At 41.7% G+C, this 27,040-nt stretch overlaps 1 protein-coding gene across 3 annotated transcripts in view; it reads left to right on the forward strand.

Moving 5' to 3' along the window:
- Positions 1-27,040, forward strand: part of PAQR8 (progestin and adipoQ receptor family member 8) — a 121,339-nt gene that overhangs the window by 56,163 nt on the left and 38,136 nt on the right. Inside the window, exon 3 of one of the 3 annotated variants that reach the window (XR_002157132.3) lies at positions 15,295-15,490. The exons of 1 other annotated variant lie outside the window; for it this stretch is intronic. The gene's annotated coding sequence lies outside the window, so the exon portion shown is untranslated. Of the gene's footprint in view, positions 1-15,294; positions 15,491-20,870; positions 21,012-27,040 lie in introns of those variants that run through there. One more of the 3 variants, XM_023254057.2, reaches the window with a different exon arrangement.

Genomic DNA, 27,040 nt, shown 5'->3' on the forward strand with positions numbered 1-27,040 from the left:
TAAGCATTAATCCCTTTTTGGATGGAGTTTTCTGATATTTATAAGTAAATAAATTTTAACCAAGAGAGAAATGTTAACATCCACTCCTCATTTATTCAACAAGTACTCATCAAGCATCTTGTGTGTGCTAAGGACTGTGCTAGGAACTGGAGATACAAGTGTAAGTGAAACCCATCTCTGCCTTCAGGAAGCTAGTTAAGAGACAGGAAATAGGCGAAGACAACTTCGTGCCATTAGTATTGCAGAAATACAGCCTGCTCTGGAAGCACAAAGAGGGGTAGCTACACTGTCTCAGGGAATGATGGAAGACTTTCCAGGGGGCATAATCTGCATGGAAACCCAAAGGATTTGTAGCCAGGCAATGATATAGGGAGGGATGAAGAGTGTTCTGTGCAGTGGGAAAATGGCCAGAAAGGACTCAGAGAAAATACAGAGCACCGGAAATTTTGGAGACCTGTGCAAAGTAAAATAGTGTTCTAAGGAGAGGGTCTACCAAGAGTCCAGAGAGGTAAGCAAGAATAAAACTGTGAAGGACCTTGCAAGCTTGAGGACTTTGTTTGGAAATGTGGGAAGGCTTTCAGCAGGGGAGTGTGTGGCCATGATCTCCTACTGCTACACACACAAACGTACCATATATTCCTACAGCTGTCAATGTCATCTACTCCTAGGTTGATGATATCCAAATCTGTGTCTCGGGCTTCTGTCCTGAGCTCCAGGAGGACATCCTATGGCAACTTCAAGTAAATCTCTTCCTTTTCCTCCCTTCTCTGTCATTCTGCGTGTGTCCCCAGATTCAGTAATAGCATTGCCCTCTTTCCAATCACTGGCTATAAAGCCCTGAGTCATGCTTCTCTCTTCCATTTCCTGTACCATACTCAGTGGTTGCCGTATCTCAGCAATTCTATTTTCAGACTGTCTCTTTCATTTTCATGTGAACTGGAAGCTATAGCTTTAATTTTCCAGAAAGCTTTCCCACCCCCATCTTCTGGTAACTGAGCTGGTGTATGACCAAGGCCTGGCTTTTCATGGTGTCTGCAGCAGATAGATGCTAGGGTGACCCTTCATGATTCCCACTTCCTAGTGTTCATGCCTCTGTGTGATCCCCTCTTTGAGTGTAGGTGGGATCTATGACTTGCTTTTACCCGATAGACTATGGCAAAAGTAATAGAGTTTACATGATATAAGACCCATCTTGCTAGAAGGCTTACTCTAGAGATTTTTATACAATAAGAAATATTAAATATAACATAATTTTAGTTATAATATATTTTAATGTAATAATATAACATATAATTATATAAATTATGTACTCTATAATATATAATTATGTATTATAAATTACATATAAAATATATAATATATAAAAGAGAAAAGATAGTCTATTGTACATGGTAAAGGGAAGTATTATTTTGTAAAATGTTTGCTTTAGTTGTATGTATGTACATATATATATGTATATATATAGGGTCAAATGTAAAAAATACTTATGGTATACATATATAATTATATATATAAGATCATACACTATATTTACTATAATACCATATATGCTGTATAGCATATTATAGTACATACAATATTAAAATTACATGCTATATATTATATGCTGAATATGTAATATATGTGTGTGTGTTACATTATGACCTAACATATATATACACAAATATGACTAAAATAAACATCTTACAAAACAATACTTATCCTTACTATTTACAATACACTATCTTTCCTTCTTTTCTATACTTTTGATGCTCTTTTAAAATCCTGCTTGCAGCCCATGTGCTTCTGTCCTCACCACAGTGAGAAATGCAGTTGCTCTGTGCTCTGAGCTGCATTCGCTGTGGCTGTAGGAGGTTGGAGATGTTCTATGCCATGCTGAGGAGCCCCCAAACAAAGGCTTTTTTATGAGGAAAGAATCTAGAGCTCAGCTTGCTGCTGAGGATGAGGCTGAGACTTTAGAAGGAACTATAAGCCCTGATAGTTCAGAAATGGATTACAAGGAGCGCGGGATGATTTCAATCAGCTTCTCTTAGTCCCCCAGAGCACACTGAGATGCTCAACCACTGGATTTTGATGTTGCTCAGGAACCTCCTAACAATCCTGGATGGAAAGAATTCAGCAAGAGGGAGGAGTCTAGGAATCTCCTGAAAGAGTGGTTTCCAAAGCAGGAGAGAAGCCGACCTCAACCCCCAGGCATCTACCGGACCTGTTCCCCAGCAGCATTTTAAGGAAGTGCCAATGGGACAGTGTGCTTTTGATCTGAGTGGAGAAATCCATTTGAAATAGAAAGCGAGTCTGGAAAGCAGAAAGATAAACATGTACAATAATCATAAGTGAGAGCAAACAAGATACTTGGTGACTTGTTGGAGGAGGATGAAGATGAAAATGCCGAACCTTTGCAAAGCACTTAAAACAAAACATAGTTACCTTGCGTTAGCAAAGACAGCGTTTTATGTACTGCTACACCGTATCGTTCTTGGGTTCTTTTATTTTCAAGCTAATAACCATGAAAATATATCTTTACACACAAACATTTCCCCCACTTTCTTAATGTGGATAATTTGAACTGATATTTAACGTCCTCTAAAATCACAATAAGTAACTGTGATGTATGTTGAATAATTGGAAATTTTGGGAGTTCATAGGAAAGCCATTATATAGACCACAAATAAGAACTATTGTAATCTTAAAAAATGCCAATATTCCCTATGCAGATAGTATTTTAGGTATTTTGAGGTAGGAAAAGTGCAAAAACTTCAGCTTCTTCAAGCAAGAAAGGCCCTTAGACAGGGCTACTTTTTATGATTGGTTTGCAGCAGTATTTTAAACTTTTATATTCAATTAATGCAAAAACGTTAAGAGAACATACCTTACCTTGAGAAACACAATAGTAATGAGGGTTCCCTTTTGTCTTTAATTCCCAGAATAACTTATTTAGTTACTTACACTGAATATTTTTAGAAAAGTTTCTTTTTTTGTCTTTCACATATATGAACAGGAAATAAAATAAGTAGCATATTGCATATAAATCAGTGTACTGGTAGGTTAAAAGTTTTCCCCAAGACGAGCTCATTTTATAATTTAATTCAAGGGAAGCCAGTAGAAAATGTTCTATCAAGTTGCCTGAAATATAACGGGTTCTCAAATTACTTGAAATAGAATTCAGTGAATATGAATGAAGTTTCTGATAGTGTTGATACAAGTTCCATATGAGTCGAGTTGGCTTGCTACATATCCAGATTCTCAGTATTCCCAACTTCTGTTACGAACACACATTCCTCCATCTTTCTTCAACATCTTGTCCTGTTTTCTCATAGACCCTGCCAAGCTCAAGCTACCATCTCTTTTTCATGTATTTTTTAGTTTGTTATTTTGAGATATTTGTAGATTCACATCAGTTGTAAGACGTATCACAGAGGAAGGGCTCCTGGGTGGCTCAGTCAGTTAAGCGTCCAATTCTTGATTTTGGCTCAGGTCATGATCTCACAGTTCATGGGACTGGGGCCCACATCGGGCTCTGAGCTGAGCACAGAGCCTGCTTGGGATTCTCTCTCTCCCTTTCTCTCTGCCCTTCCCCACCCATCCTCTCTCTCTCTATCTCTCTCTCTCACTCAGCAAATAAATATTTTTTTAAAAAAAAAAAGAAATATCACAGAGGAATCTTATATACCTTTTATCCAGTTTCCCCCAATGGTAACATCTTGCATAACCAGAGTGCAATGTTACAATCAGGATATTGACATGAATGCAATCCACCCACCTGGTTCAAATGTAACCACTTTTGTGTGCACTCATTTTGTGTGCACAGTTTATCACAGGTGTAGATTCACGTGCCACCACCACAGTCAAGATACAGAACAGTTCCATCATGGGAATTCCTTGTGGTTTTTTATAGCCACAGCCCTTTCCCCATGCCCTAACCTGTGGCACACAAATCTGTTCTCCATCTCTATAATTTTGTCATTTCAATAATGTCATATAAATGGAACCATTCAGTATATAACCTTTTGAGATTTTTTTTTTCCACTCAGCATAACTCCCTTGAGACCTATTCAAGCTGTTGCCTGTATCAATGATTCATTCTGTTTTATTGCTGAGTGGTACCCCGTAAGACAGAGGTATGGCAGTTTGTTTAACCATTCCCCGGTAAAGGACATTTGGGTTTTTTCCCACTAATGGGTCGACATGCAATTTTGAAAGATGTCTTTAGTTACTTGGCTCTGCTGCTAACCTTGTTCTCAAGCCGCACTAGAGGTCTTGCTTTCCTCACACATGGCTGGCTCATCAGCTGCTGTTTCTCTGTCCCTGTTCAGGGATATTTGTTTCTCATTTGTGCCCCCAAATACTCTACCTAGAACATCTTTGTCTAGTGAAGTCCTACTTACTAGAATAAGTTAGGCATGTTTTTTGCTACCAATCACAAGAAACTTGACTGAAGTGTCTTTTTAAAAAGGGGAACTTTTTTCTCACTACCATAACAGGTATTGCCTAGAGCAATAGAAAAAGATGTAATAATATTATAGAAAAAGCTTACTAAATTTTTCTATAATATTAGTAGCAAACATTTTAGACTTTGTGAGCCAAAAAGTAAAGTCAAAGATTATCATGTAAGCACTTCTGTAACAGGAGAGAAAACTCGTGCCCTGCCCCATTTGTTTGCTGTGGGCCATGTGGGTGTTACTCACTACCATAACAGGTATTGCCTAGAGCAATAGAAAAAGATGTAATAGTAGTATAGAAAAAGCTTACTAAATTTTTCTATAATATTAGTAGTAAACATTTTAGACTTTGTGAGCCAAAAAGTAAAGTCAAAGATTATCTGTAACAGGAGAGAAAACTCGTGCCCTGCCCCATTTGTTTGCTGTGGGCCATGTGGGTGTTACTCATGCTTCTCCTCTGTAGTTGCCTTTTGCTGCAGATTCTCTTGCGAGAAAGAGCTTATCAGCATAAGTGGGAGGGGCCTGGCCAGGTAGGTAGGAGGGATGGCTACCTCACTGGTCAATGTCACTCTGCCCCAGTGACATCCAGAGTCCTGTGCATCCTATACTCCTGTGAGCCCAGCATATCAACTTGGGCAGCTAGCCAGAAACAAGGGGACTCACATAGTCACCAATCTCCAGACTGAGAGTCCACCACTCAGTTCCCACTTGTTGCCAGCAGTGGAATCCCTAATATATTGGTGGTGGCCAGCTGGACCCTAGGCACTGGTGATGCATAGCTGCTGCTGGCCAGAGAGTCAAGTACCAGGAGCAGAGAGGAGAAGTAGGGGCAGAGGAGGATGCCCTGGCTTAGTCTCCTTGGCTTACCATGCTAGCCTGCTCAGGCAGTGCCCCTGAGGCTTACAAACACAAACTTGGCTTAGGGTCTGTAGCTTGTCAAAGCTTAGCTGGAGTAAGGTAATTGCTATTTATTGTTCGAGGGGTTCAAAGATGTCAGGATTGACATCTTTGTGATTCTCTTTGTCTTTCCCTTATGGTCTCAAGATGGCTGCTTCAGCTCCAACCATGACTTCCAACCAAGTCAGAAGAGAGGAAAAATAAAAGGGATCATGACTATCTCCTTTACCAACAGAAGTTTTTCCAGATCCAAGTCCAGGTGGTTTTCTTTAAGTTGCATAGGCCAGAACTAGGTCTATGGTTTCATTCTCAGACAGAGTCTCTCAAGCACTGAGTTTGAATTGTCCTCACTAAGCAGATATGTATCTCTTTACAAATAATTCCTTCCAATCCCAGAGAAAACACCAAAGGGTCCAGTTTGGGTTACATATTCACCCCTATTTCCAAGGGTTTAGGAAACTCTGATCAGCCAGCCTGCGTCCATTCTTGACCCACAGGCCAGGGCAAGTGGGGAAATGTGACTGTTAGCACTGCCATGTGAGAGAGGGTGAGTTCCTAAAGGAAAAGATGCTGGCAGAAACAGATACCCACTACAGAAGAAGTCAATATGTTGCTGCTAAATTGAATTGAAGTATCATTATTAAGTAGTTATACTCAAGGTTTTAATGGATTTGTAAGTGCTGCTCTCCTGGCAGTATGCCAAACAATTAACAGTATTTGTCTTCAAGAAATTTACAGTCTGGGGTAGACATTGGTTGTTTGGCTAAATATGATTCTTTTGGTAACAAATTAAAAAATATTTAACAAAATAAAAAGCATAGGGGCAGCTGGATGGCTCAGTCAGTTAAGTGTCTGACTCTTGATCTCAGCTCAGGTCATGAGCTCATGGTTCATGAGTTCGAGCCCTGCTTCTGGCTCTGCACTGACTGTACAGAATCTGCTTGAGATTCCCCCCCCCTCTCAAAATAAGTAAATAAGACTTAAAAAGAAGCAAAATAAATAGCATAGGCCAAGCCATGAGATTCTAAATAACAGAGACTCAGAAGTAAGCCAGTGGTGTACTTTTGAATAAACAAACTGAAATGGAGAAGATTTAAATAATGTATCTGCAGCTGTACTGAAAGTAGTGACTGAAGTGGGGTCAAAACCACAGGACTGTTACCTTAGGAGCATGGACTAAATCTCTTGAATCCATCCAGCTTGGTGTTTTATGCCCTAAGATGACAGGCACTCCAGCCTGGCAGGCATGCAAAGTGTCTACAGGCTGTCATCATGCCTCACCTTGGCTTGCTCAAAGTGTCTGGCTAGACATGAGGCATCCTGCTGTGCTACCTGCTGCCCGGCTAGGACTTGACCAATCAAGGGACCGTTTCACAACCAGTGATACAGGAGAGATCCTTGATGTTATAAGACACTCTATGTTTCCTCACTTTCCTTTGCCAACTGTAGAGTAGGACAGAGGCTGCAGAAGGTGGAGTGACAATTCTAATGGAAGAGGATGTGTTGTGATATGGTGGTGCCATTGGGGGGTGGGGTGGTCAGAGAGCTTGGTAGTAGCAAAGCAAAGAGCAGAAAATCCTCTTAATGTGTCCTAGAAAGTTCAGTGCTGTCTTTATTTGCTAATTAATGAATTAAACCACCATACCACAGTGTGCATCAATTCCTGCTTGTCAGCCACAGTCAATATCTTCTATCAGTTCAACAAGGATTGTTGATAGACTCAAAGTGGCCCACACCCCCTAAAATGAAGTTATACTCTCCTTATCAGTGACAGTTATCAGGGCATGTAATACAAGCACTAATTACTGTAATATCTTCTGCCATTAAATGATGCAAGCATCTTCCATATGTGCATGATGCCAGGGGTCTGAGGCAGAGAAGGAGAGGGAGTGTTGAAGGGAAAGACACCCAGAAGAATACAAGGAGACCTCCAGTCTCCACTCTCACATGTCTGTGTGATGTTTTCAAGGTCTCTGGCTTTCTGGATCTGTTTTCTCATCTGTCCAATGATGGAGTAATTTCTAAAGTCTATTCCATCTTCATGAAAAAAAAATCTTAATGTTTACATTAAAAGCATTCTCAATCAGAACTTCTTTGATTATCAATAATAGAAACTCACTGGAGCTAGTTAAAAAGCTAAAAAGAGATATATGTTGGAAACTGTCGTGTGCAAGGAATGGCACTTTAGTATTTTCCTTTGACTCAAACAGAACCCGATTCTGATCCTTCAGCCCATTGTGCCGGCAAGAACATGCAGGAGAGGGTTGTGAGGGTGCAGGGATGAGGACTGGAGAAACAAGATGATATACAAAATATCTAACATCCTATACAGTCACAAAGGTGCATGCCAGCTGAGCATCAACCTGGTGGAAGGGGTTGGGAGTTGGTGAAATGGAGGAGTGAGGGGAAAAGAATTAAACAAAAGTAGCTCTTCTCCTTTCAGGTTCTCCCCCCCACCAAACAAGATATTAGTACCTTAATAAACAACTCAACACATAAAGATACATAGGCACTTAATGGAGCTCAAGGGTAGAGACAAAGCCAGCCTGCAAGAATGAATTAGAACCAAGGGTTTGGAGACATTAAGACTCTAGATTCATCTCTTGCAGGCCCTTCTCTGTAGGAAAGACTCCCTCACTGTTTTCTTTCTCTCATTTGCTCCAACTGGCTCTGTCTAGTTTTCCAGTTTGCATGCTGCCAATATCTCCTGAATTTACTTCCTTGTTGTTCAAAACATCACATAGATTAAGGATGAGCTAAATCCAAATTCTTCATGAAGGCAGACTAATTGACAAGGCTTGGGTCAGGTACATTTTCTTGGACCATCTAGCTGTGACTAGAGTGACATAGTCATATGTGGCGGGGAAGAGGGAGCTGCTGTGTACTATTGCAGCTACAATGTAAATGGTAGTATAAGAATAATATTGAAAATATTTAACAGTTGGTATGAAATGAGCATCAGCCACGGAGAATGAACATGAGCCATAAAGACCCAGTATAGCTGGACAAGGGCTTTCTAGTTGTATCAGCCTGGGATAGGGACAGAAGAGGACCAGTTTCTAGAAAATGGGAAATAATCATGAACTGCACAGTTAATCAAAGAGCAATCTATTACAGAGTCTAAGAAAAAATAGTCAAATCCATTTTAAAAATGAAGTAATAGTGTTCCTGGAAACATTTAGCAATTAGAGAGATAATTTAAGTGTCATTTTGGTTTCTATTTGATTGGAGGAATAATTCCATAGAATGCTGTGTTAAGTGTTGTAAACAATAGAAGAAAAATATAGCACATGACACTCCATACTCTCTTTCACTCTGATTTGAGAAGGAAGACAGAAAATTTACAGGCATTTAATTGCAAAGTGCACACAGTGTGTGCCCTGGGAGTCAGAAAAAAGAAGACATCCTTGTGGCCCAGAGAAGTCAGGGATGCCTTCAGAGAGTAGCTGAGGATGATTTTTATGGCTCCTTTAAGCATAAAGATTTTCTGGGTTTTTTAATATTTATTTATTTTTGAGAGAGAGAGAGAGCATGAGTGAAGGAGGGGCAGAGAGAGAGAGAGAGACAGAATCCGAAGCAGGCTCCAGGCTCTAAGCTGTTAGCACAGAGCCCAATGTGGGGCCCAAACTCAAGGACTGAGAGATCATGACCTGAGCCGAAGTTGGATGCTCAACTGACCTAGCCACCCAGGCGCCCCTTTTTTTCATTTTTTAGAAATGTTTATTTATTTTTGAGAGAGAGAGGCAGAGCATGGGTGGAGAAGGGGCAAGCATAAAGATTTTCCAAATTCTATGGATTAACGAAGAGACCCACCATCTGGACTTTGAGGGATGTACTCAAAAGGTCAAGGGAGCCTTATAGATCAAAGATGGGACTACAAGAAACTTTGCTAAAGATCAAACACCAGCCTTCTGAATGAAGTGCAGATACATGCGAAACACAGAGGAACCTTGAAAACATCATGCTAAGTGAAAGAAGCCAGACACAAAAGTCACATATTAGATGACTCCCATTTAAATAAAATATCCAGAATAAGCAAATTCATGGAAACAGATAATTTGTGGTTACCAGAGACTGGAGGGAACAGAGAATGGGGAATGACAGCTAATGAGTATGGGGTTTCTTTTGAGGATGACGAAAATGTTCTAGAATTAGATAGTGGTGATGGTTGTACAACATTGTAAATACACTAAAAGCTACTTAACTTCACATTTCGAAATGATGAAATGCATGGTATGTGAATTATATCTCAATAAAAACACAAACAATAAGAAAAAAAAACACCAGCCTTCTGGTTAGAAATAACTTCTTTTCTCTTAGCCCTCTTTGCTTCACTCTGTAGACTTGTCCTACCTCTACCTGTGCTATGAATATCTGTCAATTCACTGACAACTACCTACTTTATAATGCCAGACTAGAGCCCTCCCCTGGGCTCCCATTGCAACTGAACATCTTCTCGGAAGATCCCACAGGCACCTCAAACCCAACATAAGGAAAATAAAATTGCAGTTTTGGACGCCACCCTCCTTTTTTTCCGGTACTTCCTCCTTTAGTTGACAGCTTCCCTGACTATCCAGTCATTTAAGCCATCCATGTGTAGGTCATTCTTTATGCCTTTCATTCATTCATTCATTCATTCATTCATTCGTTTGTTTATCTTTTCAGTTAATATTTTTTTTAAAGACCTGCTATGTATCAGGCATGGTGCTATGTGCTGGAAACAGCGCTGGGATACCAGATGGTTTCAGCCTCTGCGGAGGATACTGGGAAGACTATTTAATTAAGAATTCGGACACAGTGAGATGAGAACTATGACCTAGGTAATACAGCAATCTGTATTTTTATACAAGCACACAGCACCGGGATCCAACCTCCTACTTCCAGTTAGTCACCAAATACTATTATTGATTTTGCCTTTTAGATGCTTCTTAAATCTGGTGTTTGCTCTTCATCCACAATACCCTTTCCTTCCTTCAAGCCCTCATCAGCTCATGTCTATCTGACTGCAACTGCCTCCTAACCAGTCTCTTTTCCCAGTTTCTCATGCCTCCAGCCTCACTAGTCTCAATTCCTTCTCCCACATTGCCTCCAGAAAACTACGTCAAAAACAAAATATCTCATGCAATTTCCTTGTTTATAAGTGTCTATCTATTGTAGTGACCCAATACACCTGGGGGCTATGCCATGTTCCCATCAGAACAAGAACCTACAATAGCAGAGAAATTGATGACATGAAGGGGTTTGCCCCCATCCCCAACTCTGGTGGGGAATCATTGTGCAGTTTCATTGTTCCTTCCTAGGACATGTGTAGTCCTTTATTATGTGACCCCTGCTTCCTTCTCCCATATCACCCCTTGCCATGGTTTCTCCCATGTGGTAGGATGGATTTTCTTTCTCCAATTTTCTCAATCTCCGTGGTCTACCTATCACCAAAGCTGAGACTGTTCCTCAAGGCAGAGAAATTGATAGGCTTAATATAACAATTCAAAATCGCTTGGCTAGCAAACAGTAAATGAGGCCACATGAAAGGTCTGAAGATCTTTCAGATATTTGACTATGAGGCCAGCTCTTAGGCTCTTTCCCCCACCCACTTGATTTGAAGCCCCTGACCCAGTCCAGCAGCAGAGGTGGATGGAACTGAGTGATTGACAGCCTCTCGAAGACTGACCACAAGAAGAGGTGGGATGCGAGCACAGCAGGGAGTGAAGGGAATGAAAAAGTTTAAATGTACCAAAGAAATAAGCAGGAGAGAGGAGACAGACAGAGAGAGAGAGAGAGAGAGAGAGAGAGAGAGAGAGAGCCCAAAGCAGAGGGATGATCTCCAGTCCTTGCTTACTCGGGGTACAGATCACATGGCCACCACGAATATTGATACTAAATCTTGGTGCTAGTTAGAGGAATCAGTGGGGTAAGAGGAGCTGCTCCTGAATTCTCTCTTCCCCTGAGGATTTTATGAGTTGAAACATGCCACTGGAACCCAAAGTAAAGGGTTGCGTTTACTTTCTTTAATATTCTACACGTATGATTTAGTGACAGACAGTAAAACTCTTTGGTTATGGACTGCACTGTCTCTTCCTTCCTTGTTGCAGGCTGTAAGCAGGGGTTGCATCCATATGTGCCCTACACACTAGCCATTGTTATTCCTGCAAGTGTGGTGCTGTTGTGTGCCTCTTGCTTTTGTCTCTGCTGTTTCCTCAGGCCGAATGCTTCCCTCTTCTCCAGTTTGCTTATTTAGACCTCATCCTTCATGACTCACCTTGAGCTTTTGCTGACCCTTCCAACACTAAAACACCAGGTGACTAAGGAACTAGGCGCTCCTCCCTTGTTTTTCCATAATGTCCAGTATCCCTCTCTTATAGCCCTTGTATCATAATTATTTGTATAAATATGTCTTCTCTATTAGAGGGGAGGATGGAGATTGCATCAAGTGTATCTTTTTATCTTTAGGTCTTGGCAAAGTGTTCTTAGCACTTACATGGTCTTCAATAAATATTTCCTGAATAGATGAAAGAATTAATAATAGGACTACTGTATATTGAATAATAGGCACATGTCCCTACGTCTCCAGACTAAATCTTATTTAGTGGCCTCACAGCATCCAAATAAGATATTTCCCTTCTGACCTAAATGATTTGCTGACCCCCTTGTCAAAAATGTAGAGGGATTAGGACTAATTGGATTTGTCTAAAGAGGTAGAGAGAAGGGAGAGAGAGACTTAAAGTAGCCAGGCCTCATCTTGTTGCAGAGTTTACTGGACTCAATCTCAATAAAATTGGATCAGCCAGCACAGTTCTCTTCTAGCCTTGATTTAATAGAGGGGATGAGAGATGTCGAATGCACCATTAAAGAGGAACATGGCAGGAAAGGAGGTTGTTCAGGTCCAAAGGAGCTGGCTGATGGAGCCAGTCATGCCCATTAGTGGCTGTTAAGAGAAGGGGCACCTTGCATATTGCACTCAGCGTCCCCTCCGAGAACCTTGAGTTCTTGGAATCCAAGCATGCTGATTTTGACCTCCCTGCCATCTGCTTCCCCAGCACCACTGATGATGGGGTGACTCTGACACAGTTTATGGTTGCCTTAAGCAAGTTACTTCTTTTAACATCTATTTTAAAAAGAGAATAAAGATACTGTTTGCTGTTGTTATGAGGTCAGAAACATAGGGTACTCACAAAGCACCAACACATCACAATTGCTATAATTAATTTCATTATATTTTTGTCCTGTAATAATGTACAGTTAATTATAGTCCATTATAATTATACTTATGTGCAGAACAATGAACAACAGCCATTTGTTTACATATTTATTTTATTAAGGATATTTTGAAAAATGATGAAAGTTATAAAAAAGAAACTCAAGTTCTCCTGGAATATCACCATCGAGAAATAACCATTATGAATGCATAACTTTATTTTGCTTTTCTTTCTTTCTTTTTTTTTTCTTGTGATATATATTTAAATTTATATTTATTTTTATAAGATCTTTTTTTAAGTAATATTTACACCCAATGGGCTTGAAGTTAAAACCCCAAGATCAAGAGTTGCATCCTCTACTGACTGAGCCAACCAGGCACCCCCATATATGTCTTTTTTAAAAAATTGGATTACACTGCACAGCCTGCTCTGTTTTGTTAAACCACAGAACTACAGACTGCAAGTTTCTCTATGCCATGTGGTCTGCATGATTTTTGAAGACAGTATAGTATTCTATCTCATGCATGGATCATAGTTAATTTGGTCAGGCCACAGTCATCATATTTTACCCCAGAAACTATTTGCCCTGTGAGATTCCTGCTGAAACTTCACATTGGCATTGCCAGGATTCTAAGACTCTGGTCAAAACACCCAAAGTGTTAGGTAATTCTTGGAGGCTCTCAGGAACATTTGGGGAGAAAGACCCAAAAAAGTTTGGATCTCTATGCCCAGAGTGGCTCCCAGTTTCCTCCCTGAGTGTCTTCAGGGCTGAAGAATCATAGTCTAGGGACGAATAACTGGAGAAATCTAATTTTATTGGGAGGGAGAAGAATTTTACTTTATTTCTTTTAAGATTTTTTTTTTAATGTTTATTTTTGAGAGAAAGAGAGCATGAGGGGGAGAGGGACAGAGAGAGAGGGAGACACAGAATTGGAAAAAGATTTTTATTTTTAAGTCATCTCTACACCCAATGTGGGGCTCACACTTACAACCCCAAGATCAAGACTTTCATGCTGTAACGACCAAGCCAGCCAGGTGCCCCAAGGATTTTACTTTAATTTGAACTCTTCAGGATGAATTCAGTTTACTTCAATTCAATTCAGTTTGATTAAAGAAAAAAAAAAAGGTCTATTTCTGTAGCATATCCTGCTGGGAACCCAGAATTACCCTTTCTCATTCTTTTTCCTTCTCTTTCCCCCTCTCCCAAATGGGAAAACATGCTTCTCCTCAGTGGCTTTTTCTTGTCCTCATTGTTTCCACCCCTGGGGCATATTCTTTTCTAGTCCATTTCTAGATCATCCTACCTCCTCTAAGGGATCTGGACTTAATGATCATGGACTCCTGGGCTAACTGGATTCCAAATATGCTGTGCATTTACATTATTTGTTCACTTATTCAGTGATATTTTTTTTCCAGCACATACTATGTACTAGGTCACATGGGTGTGGCAACAAATGGCATGTACACAAACCTTGCTGCCTAGGAGCTTACAGTCTAGTGGAGAAACCAAAGAAGTTCATAGGGAATTACAAAATGATGTAATGATGTAAGAGAGGTCAGCTCAAGACCCTGTGTTTCAATAAACCAAAGGTCACTTTTGACCAAACTTATAACTTTAAACCTGGCTTAACATTCAGGTTGCTGAGCTCATTCAGAGAGGTACACATATGAAGATTCCAATTTGTCTACTCCACTCCTAAGATCTGGGCTGGGTATAGCCTTAGATCTCCTCTATTCTGAGAGGTCTTCCAGATGGCCACATGGACAAGCCAGTTCCAGCTCCCTAGCTTGCCCCTGGGCAGTAAAAACAGACTCAGTGAACAGGTGCTGGCTTAAACCAGTCAATTGTTGCACTGATTTTTTTCTTTTTAAAATTATTAAAACCCTGAAACCAAGCCAGAATCTAGCATGAATAATGCAATTGTTAGTCTTCTTGTCCAAGATTGCCATTTTCATTTTTCCATGCTCTTTAAAAGACCCAAGAGCCAAGATAAGTCTCTTTTGGATAGACATCAACTAAAAGGCAGTGGACAGAACTCTCTGCCCCTATAGCAGATTCTGGCCCTACCCCACCACTCTTTAACAGAGGATGGTCTGTGCCTTTGCTCATCAACCTAACTTAGATGATAGATGATAGACAGAAATGAACTATAAGGGGTTGTATACTTCCCCTACCAACACAGCAGTGGGGCATGTGGCAAAGGCCAGAGGTTCAAGTCTCAGTTTTCCATCCTGGGTGAATTCACATGGCTCTTCTTCACTAGTCCTAAAGCTGAGAAATTTCTCTTCTAAATCTTCCTTTAGAACACAGCCCAGATTGAACTGGAGTTGGACAGACTAAAAAAATGTTTACTTCCCAAAATTTTTGAACTTAGTCTTAGAAGTTCATCTCCTCTGATTTGCCAGGGTCAGGGATTACCCATCCTCCACCCCCCGACCCCCCAGGATAAAATGACTAAGAATTAGGAGCAAAGTGAAGGGAAGAAACATAGTTGTTAGGATATTTCAAGATGGGGGCAACCAGGGCTATTTATTCTGGGGCTTTTCATTCTTCTAAAGAATAAGTAAAGTCCTCGTATTTTAATATCCACACTTTCATTTGCCATTAAATTTCTATGATCCAATTATAAATTGTATTTTCTAAATTTAAGTCTTATTTAGAATAAATGTTAAAATTAACACTTATATACATTAAATGTTGTTGGAATGTAGGAATTTATATTGTTTGCATAACTAGTCTGTCATTTTATCATTCATCCTTATAGTTTCCCATCTGAAGCTCTTCAGTGAGGCACAGGTTACCTCAGAGTGGGAGATCAAATGCAAGGCCACACAACTTCACACGTGCCCAGGTTTGCAGAGGGCCCAGGAGCAATTGCTGCATCTTGTCTCCCTTGTCTACATGTGTTAATCGGCTTGCTCCCTGAATTGTTAATTGTTATCATTAAGAAATAAAATGGGGAAAATTTTTATTTTCATTATTTACTTATGTATAAGTAAATAAATAAATAATTTATTTATTTATTATTTGTTAATTGTTATCATTAAAAAATAAAATGGGGGAAAAAAGGAATGAACCACTCCAGACGAAATCAAATTAATGAACCCCTACCATTCCACCATTAATAAGATACCATAAACACACAATACAATAAAACCATTACCATTGTTCTTATTTCTATTTTTAATTTGATTCAACCACAGCTCATTAGAATCTTGTGTGTGAAATTAGTATCATGGTTGCTTCCCCACTTGGCCAGCTGGCAGGGGGTCTGAATAGAAAAGCTAAGGGTGGATGTCTGTCTGATGATGGAATGTTAAGGAATGTATAGATTTGACTTCAGGATTAAAAATATAGATATTCAGGGCGCCTGGGTGGTTCAGTCGGCTAAGCATCTGACTTTAGCACGGGTCATGATCTCACAATCCGTGAGTTTGAGCCCCACATGGGGCTCTCTGCTGTCAGTGTGGAGCCTGCTTTGGATCCTCTGTCCCTCTCTCTCTCTGCCCCTCACCCCCTCTCTCAAAAATAAATAAACATTAAAAAATAGATAGATATTCAAGTTTCTCCAAATTACTCCTATGAAGTCTGCTGGAATAAGTATATCTTCTCTTCAAGTAGAACGTCCTATAAGCAGCCATTTCTTTTTTACCCACATTTATCAAGCCCTCATTATGTGATAAGCACAGTGTTGAGTGCTTAATGTGTGCTTCATTTAATCCTAGCAATAAATATATAAACTGGTTACAATTATTATTCCCATTTTACAGATACGAACCCTGAAGTACACTACCAAAGGCTCTAGATGATGGTAATGGGGTTCAGACTCAAGATGGTCTGACTTTCAAGCACACACTTTTTTTTTTTATTATTATTAAAGTATAATTGATGTATAACACTATGTTAGTTTCAGGTGTTCAACATAATGATTTAATATTTGTATAGACTGCAAAATAGTCACCACAATAAGCCTATTTTCCTGTCACCATATAAAGTTACATAATATGCAAAACAATATTATTGACTATAGTCACCATGCTGTACATTACTTATCCCCATGACTTACTTATTTTATGATTGGAAGTCTGTACCTCTTGACCACCTTCTCCCATTTCACCCACCTCCCAACCCTCTTCCCCTTTGGCAACCACCAATCTGTTCTCTGCACCTATGAGTTTTTGTTCATTTGTTTTGTTTTTTAGATTCTACATATATATGAAATCATATGCCATTTGTCTTTCTCTGCCAGACTTACCTCACTTAGCGTAATACCCTGAAGATCCATCCATGTTGTCACAAATGGCAAGATTTCATTCTATTCTATGGCTGAGTAGTATTCTATTATATATATACACTACATCGTCTCTATCCATTCATCCATTGACGGACACTTTTATTGTTTCCATATCTTGGCTATTGTGAATAATGCTCCAATGAACATAAAAGTGTGTATATCTTTTCTAATTAGTGTTTTCATTTTCTTTGGAGAAATACCCAGAAGTGGAATTGCTGGACTATAGGGTAGTTCCTTTGAGGAATCTCCATACTGTTTTCATATTGGCTGTACCAATTTACATTTCCACTAACAGTGCATGAGTGTTTCCTTTTCTCTACATCCTTACCAACACTTCTTACTTCTTGTCTTTTGGATAATAGGTATTCTGACAGATGTGACATGATATCTCATTGTGATTTTTATTTGCATTTCCCTGATGATTAGTGACACTGAGAATATTTTCATGTGCCTATTGGCCATCTACATGTCTTCTTTGGGAAAATGCCTATTCAGATCTTCTCATTTTAAAGGCCTATTTTTAAGTTGGATTATCTGGGTTTGTGATGTTGTCATTGAGTTGTATGAGTTCTTTATGTAGTTTGGATATTAACCCCTTATTGGATATATCATTTGCAAATATCTTCTCCGTTCAGTAGGCTGCTTTTTTTATTTTATTAATGGTTTCTGCTGCTTGGCAGAAATTTTCAGTTTGATGTAGTCTCATTGGTTCATTTTTGGCTTTTGTTGCTTTGAAGTCAAATCCAAAAAACGTCACCAAAAGCCATGTCAAGGAGCTTACCATGTATGTTTTTTCTTAGTAGTTGTATGGTTTCTGGTCTTATAGTCAAGTATTTAATCCATTTTGAGTTAATTTTTGTGTATGGTGTAGGATAGTGGTCCACAGTGCAAAGTGCTTTTCCTTTTCACTGCCAAGATAGTGGAAAAATGCCCTCAGTTTTCTCATAAGATGTTTCCTGTATGAGTTTTCATGAGTAGGCCTTTTAGGATAGACCACTACAAACCAGTATAGATGTTCCAGCAAATGGTTTAACCATATCATACTTCCATTTCTCCATGTTACAGTAAGGCTAACAGTTCTTACCCCCTTCCTACTTCTCATAAAATGTATGAAGTTTAGGGATATTATGTCATCACATGCACTTTGAGCTTCTTGGAAAAACAATGCTATATAAACACACCATGAAAGTAATAGAAAAACAGTGTCAGTGTGGTATGTATACAACATAAAATGGACCAAATTATTTTGTTAGAGTTTGGGACAAAAATAGCTCCTTAGTCTTGCATATCTATTTTTTAATTATGCTGTATATTGGCTGTGTGTGTGGTTTTCAAGGGCAATCTGAAAGGGAAATGTGTCTGATTAGAATGTTGATTGGGTTAGCGGTTTAGCATTCTCATTTTAGAGGAAATTCTGCAATATCCCAGATCTTGCCTGTTTCCAGCTTTTGGAAAAACCCCAAATCAAAATTTTGTTGCCAGATGAAAGTGTTACATGGAGGGAGGTTGGCTGTGAATTTCTATATATTAAAGGCCATCCTTACTATCCCTTATGAAAGATCCAGGAGCCTTTTATTAATTCAAAAATAGGAAGGTCACTTTAGGACTCTTTTTTCCAGAGTTACCAAAATATCACTGCACTGCCCAAACTGAAATGGGCCATCACCTCAGAGTAAAAAGTGGAAGAAGCTAGTGTGAGATCCAAGTAGTTTTAAAAGGCATGAAGGATGTGAATGTACTTAAGACGACTGAATGATACATTTGAAAAGTGGTTATGTGGCAAATTTTATATTATGCTTAATTTACCACAATTAAAACTTTTTTCAAAAGATTAAGGTGGTAACATTTATGTTACGTGTATTTTACCACACTTAAAAGCTCCATTTATAAACAGAACCCTCTGCCCACAGATAAAAATGCCTGACACCCATTGTACTTAATGCTGCACTTTCGTGCCCTCCGCTAGACGAAGGTTCCTAGGAAAGGAACATTTACCATTTTCTTACCATGACACTGAGAAAGCCTTAAAGGACTTGTTGATCTTCTTTTAAGACAAGAGAACCCTTCTCCACGCTCCAGGTGAAGGGAGAAGAAAAGCTGCAAGAATAATCAACATGGATTTCGCAGACTCATCAGCCCTCACTGACAGCTCCCTTCAGTTGGATTGAGCCTGGGGTTGGGCCTTCGTATTCGCTGACCTGTAATTTTGTTTCTAGAGTGGCAGAGAGAGGGAAAAAAGGGGACTTTTTATTTCTTCTCATCAGCTCTGCTGTACATTTATGATCTCTAGCCAAAAAAGAAACGCCTGTTGATATTGAAGGCTTGTGTTTTTGTAAATTCAGGAGAATTCCCTGACATCTTTGGGGTGAAGCAGAGATGGTGAGGCAAATCTACCAAAGGCCGACGGTGATATTTCCATCAAGATCGATATGTGCTGGGCCTGTGATTCTGTGAGAAGAGCAGTGGCCCTGAAGACCAGGCCCCTTACTCTTTCCTAGTCCTGACTCTGCTTCAAACCTGGCCATTTAACTGCTGAGTCTAAATGTCTTCATTTATGAAATTCAAATAACCCCTGTTGGAAAACCTACTGTTTTTGCTTCATGCTATTTTGCTGAAGATAAAGACAATAATGTATTTTAAAATGTTTCGAAAAGTGAAAACATTGCACAAATGTGAGGTGTTTGTTTAAACATGTCACTGAAGCAGGGTGGTAAAATGGCAAAGTGCCAGGTATCAACAACCCAGAGTTAGGCCTGATTGTTTCAGAAAAATAATGATATGTGGTGCCTGAGTGGCTTAGTGGGGCTCTTGATTTTGGCTCAGATCATGATCTCTGGGTCATGAGATGGAGCCCCCCACACTCAGAGCAGAGTGTGGAGCCTGTTTGGGATTCTCTCTCTCCTTCTCCCCATCTTGTGTTCTTTCTCTCAAAATATAGAAATTTAAAAAAAAAAAAAAAAAGAATGACATGAATCAAATGAACCTCCTCCAGTAGCATTGGTTCAGGCCATCTTCTCAGGGTTTTTCTTTCTTCCAGATCATGGACACTGCTTTTTAAGAGCAAAGCCAATTTGATTTGTTAATTTGTTAATTGGTACTCTTACATCTTTTCTTTTTTTCTTTTCTCCCCCCCCCCCCCTTTTTTTTTGAGAGAGAGAGAGAGCGCGCGCACCAGCAGGGGAGAGGGGCAGAGGGAGAGAGAGAGAAAGAGAGAGGGAGAGAGAATCCCAAGCAGGCTCCACATTATCCCGGAGCCCTCTGCAGGGCTCCATTCTGAGACCCTGGGATCATGACCTGAGCCAAAATCAAGAGTCTGATACTCAACTGACTGAGCCACTCAAGAGCCCCAGTGCTCCCACATCTTAAGGGTATCTTTGCCGTGGTAAAATAGCGACGTTGTGGGTGAGGAGAACAAGTCTGGGACCAGGTGTGGAATTTCCTCTCCTGCCCTGCCCCCTTGTATGTGTAGATCATTGATACCGTGGTCTGGCTAGTGAGCTGTGGATTGAGGATGTGGGGTATAGAACTGGTTCCTAGCTTGTCAGCATAAGAAGTTTGTGTGGTGCATAATCACGGGAGAGTACTTCACGGGTGTATCTCAGGGGTGTGAAAATGTGTGTCTACACGGGCCCTCCTTGGTGCGTTATGACATGACTTCATAGGCAGAATGACCCTGAATGTGCAGATGCGGGTGGCTGAGAGGCCAGAATCTGAATCCGTCTTGAGACTAAAGAAGAAGTTGGTTGTTGTTGCCTTCCCCCTTCTCCCAAAACACCCCCCAAAACCAAAAACCAGAAAACCCTCGGAAATGGCCTCCTGGAGTGGGTTCTTGAAACGGATGGGGCAGCGGTTAACATGTCTCTTTCTCAAGCCCTCGGGTGTGTCTAGCTGAAAGGGGGCTGCGCGGGTCTGACCCCGGGGTGGAAGGAAGAGGTGTCAGTCAACTTCTCGGTGAGGCGGCACCCGGGCCGCGGTGGGCGCGCGGGTCTGCGCATCCCGCCCCCGGCCGGGAAGGGGCGGAGCCGGGCGGTGCCCGCCCCCGGCGGTCCCCTCCCCCGGGCCGCTCCCCTGTGCCGTGCCCGCCGCAGTCACCGCCGCCTGCGGGAAGCTGGTAGCCGGGAACCCGAGCCGGAGTGCGGGCCGGGCTGGGCTGGGCTCGCGCGCGGGCTCAGTCGCCGCTCCTGCCGGTGAGTCGCAGGCGCCGAGCCGGGGGGGTGGGGGAGCTGGACCGCGACGTTGGGGAGTCCCCGGGACGCGAGCGCAGGGGGTGGGGGGTGGGGAAGGGATGTCAGGACCGCGACGTTGGGGAGCCCCACACCCCGAGCCCCGAGGGGCTTCCAGAATCGAGAGGTTGACGACGCCGAGCTCTGGGGCCGGGGCTCAGCGCCCCGGAGTCTCAGAGCTTGAGCCCTGAGGGTGAGGCGGCAGGTCAGGACCCAGACGCTGGGGACTCCCGGAGCCCGAGGCTGGAGGACCGAGGGGTCAGGACCACGACGTTGGGGAGCTTCGGTGCCGGAACGAGGGTGTCCTGTCGGCATTCTCGGGGCGCCCTCCGCAGGGCGGAGGGGAACTGAAGCCGGAGGGGAGTGCGGAGGGGAGGAAGCCCGAGGCGGGCGGGGCGGGAGGGGAGCCCCGGAAAGGGTCGGGGGGTGGGGAGGCGCGTGGTTTCTCGGGGGAAAGATGGAGGGGCTTCTCCGAGAGGGGGCGCCGGGAGCAGAATTGTGGCGGGAGCCGGGGTTACGTTGTGGAGCACAGGGGGTCGGAGAGCTGGAACGCCGCGGCAGAGGATCGGGGTGGCTGGAGGTGAGGGGGCTGGAGGGGGCAGGGACTCACGGAACGTCTCCGCCTAGGGGACACACCCTCTCGGTGGAACGGGGTCATGGAAACCTCCAGAGGGCATTCCCTCCGGGGAGCAAGACCAGTGCACCCCAGATGGGGGGCGGGAGGGACGAGGGAGAGGCATATCGATGACCTGGTGCGAGGACCTGCAGCCAGCCAAGGCACCGCAGCTTCCAGTGCATCTCTGGGCCCTGGAACACAGACCGACCGGGGGGAGATCCGCGGGCCCGGAAGGAATCTTTGCTGCATCTCCTGTTTCTAAGTTGTGTTAGAAGTGATTTTGCCCAGGGACCCATTGAGAACAGTCTGGGCTTAAAAGAGTAGTTAAGGAGTGAGATTTCAAATGTGCACGTAAGTTCTGTCTGTGTGTGCTTTTAGGCACATAATAAAGGTGTATTTAATTTCTAGATCCACTTGTGTTACTTGCTCCCCACTTTCCTATACTCTGTGAGAAGCTAGCTGTTTATGAGTAAAAACTGGAGGAAAATCAGCAACGGGGCCGGAGGGGGGAGGGGGGGGGACACGTGCACGCGCGCGCGCACACACACAGGGACACACGGCCCACAAATGCACTGCATTCCACGGCCGAGTAAACACGAGAAGTCTTGTACAGTTTTGAATTGTTTGTGTTGGTGAGGACTTCCTTTACTAACGCCAGTAGGAAGATACCTGCACGGAAGGTGGACTGTCCTTGACTGCCCTCTTACGCTGTTCACAGCCTGTATTCACCTGTGAGCTGCTACACCCTTCACCAGGTCATCTGGCTGGGCACTAGGCTGTTTAGGACCTCAGTGGGTGGGTATCCAAATGTGTGTCTAGAGATAAACAAATGACCAGTACATTTTTTCCCCCTGTTGTTTATTTTGGGTATCCAACTTCCTTCAATTAGTTAAATAATGTTGTGTATTAACATATCCCTGTGGTTAATTTTGTATGGTAATTAGTTTAATTATTCAGTATAACAGCTAATTCAAGATGAGCCAGGGCCCCAGGAATCCTATTGAGTGGATTTCTCCATTGGAAGTTTTCTGGGCTTTGAGGAGCAGGGGAAGAGAGATGACCCCACTCCTTTTCCTCTCTGCCGTAGATATAGATCCATCTTCTGACACACACTGAGATTTAAGCTTCCTGGGAAGACCAAGGGCTATTTTGGCAGCTAGCTGACGTTGGGCCTCTTTTTTTTTTTCTTCATGAAAAGGAAATCTCTTCAATAATTGTGCAAGTTAATGGAAAAGCAATTTATTCATTTTGCAAGTATCGTTTCAGGACAAACTTTTCTTTCTTTCTTTCTTTCTTTCTTTCTTTCTTTCTTTCTTTCTTTCTTTCTTTCTTTTTCATCAAGGGGGTGTTCAGAACCTTGCACCAAAATCTGCAGTATCATTATTGCACAGCATATTTATTTACTTGGACATATCTAGCTGATTCTTTCAATTCATTATCCAAATGTTAAAATAAATATGCCAGTATTTATACATTCAGATGAGTATTTCTCCCCTTCAGAAGCCTCATCTTGGCAGGCTGTGGACTAATTCTAGTGATGCTGTCATTGCTGAGCATAATTTTAGAGCTCCTGGCTTGGAGTTGCCTTCAGAGTTTGTAACACATTTACTGAATTGCCTCCATGATGGCAAACCTCCCTCAGTTGGGAAAGAGCCAAACCAAGTGGGACCAAATCTGGTTTCTGAGGTCAGGATCGAGATAGTAATAGGAAGTATGCCCATTAAAGTAATGAAAGTCCCTCTTGAAGGACTGGCAGTTTTAAAGGGGGCATCCAATAAAGGTATGTGTATGTGTTTAGGATTGGAAAGTAATTGCTTTGAAGTACAACCTTTATTGGGGTGTATATGCTGTCATGTGTGTAAAAAAACAATTGGTCCTGTCACCTGTTTTATACCTTAATGGTCTACTGGTCTGGAGAAAATAAGCCTTTCTTTTCTTTTCCCTTTGAAGATACTCTTTACCAGGCAGTTTCCATTACTGTGCATTTTTACAGAAAACAAAACAAACAAAGACTTGTTTTCTCTGAAAAACAAAGGTACCCAGAAAGTCACTTACCCCATATATAGGTAATGCCTGGCTTTGTACTTGAGTTTTTATGTGAGAGGATCTAGATTGAAATAAGGGGAAGAGAGTGAGTTCTGCAAATCCATTTCAGTTTTGGGACTTCAGGACACACAGTGTGAAAAATTAACATATCCTTTTTTTCTTCCATTTTTCTTCTAAATTACTGATTTTTTTAGGTTATATAATATAATGCTTCATACCCCCATGGTTTGAACCTTGATTTGCTGTGATCTGGGGCACAGCTTTCAGCTTCAGTTTTCTAACCTTAAAATGAAGATGCTAATGAGTATGTGCCTAATGAAGATGAAATGAATGTAAAACCCTGAGTCCAGGGCCCGACACATAAGTGCTCAATAGAGTCTACCTATTTTTGTTATTATTGTTGTTTATTGATAGTTTTAGATTAAAAATCCTTTGGAGCATGTATAAATTTATCATTTCCCAGGTACTGATATTCCCTTTGTTGGGCTGTGCAAATGAATATGTGAATGAGAACATTTTGTTTTTACTCTCCTATCTTCTTAGAAAATTTTTAAGTGACCTAAAAAAGCAACCGTTCCTAGCTGCTTTATTTTGAAATCAGATTTTATTTTTTAAATGAACATTCTTGGGACGCCTGGGTAGCTCAGTCAGTTAAGCGTCCGACTTCGGCTCAGGTCATGATCTCGCAGTTTATGGGTTCGAGCCCCGTGTCGGGCTCTGTGCTAACAGGTCAGAGCCTGGAGCCTGCTTCAGATTCTGTGTCTTGCTCTCTCTCTGCTCCTCCCCTGCTTGCGCTCTCTCTCTGTCTCAAAAATAAATAAAACATTAAAAAAAATTAAAAAAATAAAAATAAAATAAATGAACATTCTTATTTTAATTGTATATTAAGTATAACAGTTTGGTGAAAGTCTGAAGGAAAAAAACTTTAAAAGCTCCTCCTATAATTATTTTCCTTGATCAATCAAATACTATTCTAATGTAATAGCTACCGTTCTCTTGGCATGTATTAAAAAGGATGATTCTGGGGCGCCTGGGTGGCTCAGTCGGTTGAGCGTCCGACTTCGGCTCAGGTCACGATCTCGCGGTCCGGGAGTTGGAGCCCCGCGTCGGGCTCTGGGCTGATGGCTCAGAGCCTGGAGCCTGCTTCCGATTCTGTGTCTCCCTCTCCCTGCCCCTCCCCTGTTCATGCTCTGTCTCTCTCTGTCTCAAAAATAAATAAACATTAAAAAAAATTTTTTTTTTTTAAAAAAAGGATGATTCTGGTGCACATTTGTTTTAGTTAAACTCGAATTTCGATCTGCTTTGTCAAATGGCAGGGAAGAATAACTTGGCACTAAGCCCTTGGGTCTTTCATAAATATTGACGTTAATTTTTTCTAATTTAGGAATTTTGTTAATACATAAATTAGAAAGATGCAAAAATGTGGGAAAATAATTTTATCTTAGTTTTAATCAACCAAATAGAGGTTGCTATGAAATAGATGTTTCATGAAATGTTTGCCCTTTAGTGAGAGTTCTCTATTCTAGGCAGGTGTGTGCAGGAGACAAGAGATGGAAACAGACTTGTCCTCCAAGAGTTCACATAACGTGTTACCTCAGGACCATTCATTAGCGAAATTTTTTTCTCCTAATGGCTTATGGGGATAAGGATTAATATGGATTTCACTACATGTTCTTTTCCCTCAATTTCTTAGAGAAGGCTAAATATACAGATCTCTTAATGGTGTTCATATTTTTGAGGTGGATTAACTCTGGGAATTAGATCGTGCTATGCAGTCATTTGCCATGAAAGGAGATAATGGCTACACAAATACATGTGTATTGTAAGTGGTATATAAATGTAGCATAAAATGGTATTATTGTTGTACAGTACTTTCCTAGAGTGTTCTGATTATCCCTTCCATAGTAGTGTTGGTTCCAGCTCTGTCTCTCTTCTGAGTCACAGTGGTTTATGTACTTATAGAGTAGGAAGAAATAAGATAGCATGGCGGTTAGAGTCCTGGTTCTTAATGGGGAAGGGGATGATACCCCCTCCCCCACATTTGGTAATTTCTGGAGATATTTTTTTTTAAATTTTTTTTAAACATTTTTATTTATTTTTGAGACAGAGTGAGACAGAGCATGAACGGGGGAGGGGCAGAGAGAGAGGGAGACACAGAATCGGAAGCAGGCTCCAGGCTCTGAGCCATCAGCCCAGAGCCCGACGCGGGCCTCGAACTCACGGACCGCGAGATCGTGACCTGAGCCGAAGTCAGACGCTCAACCGACTGAGCCACCCAGGCGCCCCTGGAGATATTTTTTATTATCACAACTGTTGGGGGAAAGGATGTTACTGGATGTAATGGGTAGAGGCCAAAGATCCTGTAAAGCATAATAAAATGCAAAGTACAGCTAGCTCCCCAAAACAAAGAATTACCAACTGAAATGTCAATAGTGCTAAGAAACTCTGGACTGGAGCTTGGGATCTGGAGTGGGCATCAACCTGCACTAGCATCCTAGCACAACCCTGGGTAAGATCCTTAAACCTTGTGTCTGAAGAGATACTGTGGAATTAAAAGAGATAATGTGTGCTTAGTACACACAAGGTGCCCAATAAATGGTAACTCTTAGTATCATGTCTGGTTAGTAAATCTAGGGGCTACGCTTCAAACAGACGGCTTTGGTTATTTAACTCATTGTACACAGAACCAATCCAGGTTTCCTGATCCCACCTGTGCGTCCAAGAATAGGACAGAGACACAGACTTATGGCCTCTAGCCCCTGTGTTTCCTTTCTTCATTCTGGCCCAGGTTCTGCCCTGGTTCTGCTAGGCAGCTGAATATGACTCTAGCCAGATAAACAGGACAGTCAGTCCCCAGACCTCTCTTATGTATAGGGAAGGTGAGCTGAGGATGGAAGCACTCTGTTTTATTGGGGCTAAACTGGGAAGGAGAGAGCCAGGCTGAGAAGCTCTCTCTGACCAAGTTGATCTCCAGGGTCCTCTCAGACCCCTGTGTATGCCTGCTCAGAGCTTTCTCTGCTCTATGAGAAGGCTCTGAGCAAAGTCTGGCAGGTTCCCTTTATTTTCCTTAATCCCTCCTACTCAAGCAACAAGTTCTTGTAGAGGTCCCTTTACTTTTAAAAGAATTGTCCAAATCCACTCCAGTTTTTGTTCTGTATGGGGTTACCAGCCATCTGGGGGGAGATAAGAGGCCTCCCCTAAGGCCCAGGCTCTGCTTTGATCCCCTTGCCTTTCTGTGTTCTCCTGGTGCACACTGAAGCCACTTGAGTGAGTAATCCACTCACTGTTACCAGTGGAGCTTCTGCAGGGTGGGGGCAGGGCAGCCATTCTG

The sequence above is a fragment of the Felis catus genome, chromosome B2 (assembly GCF_018350175.1).
Source record: "Felis catus isolate Fca126 chromosome B2, F.catus_Fca126_mat1.0, whole genome shotgun sequence".
NCBI classification, from domain to species: Eukaryota; Metazoa; Chordata; class Mammalia; order Carnivora; family Felidae; genus Felis; species Felis catus.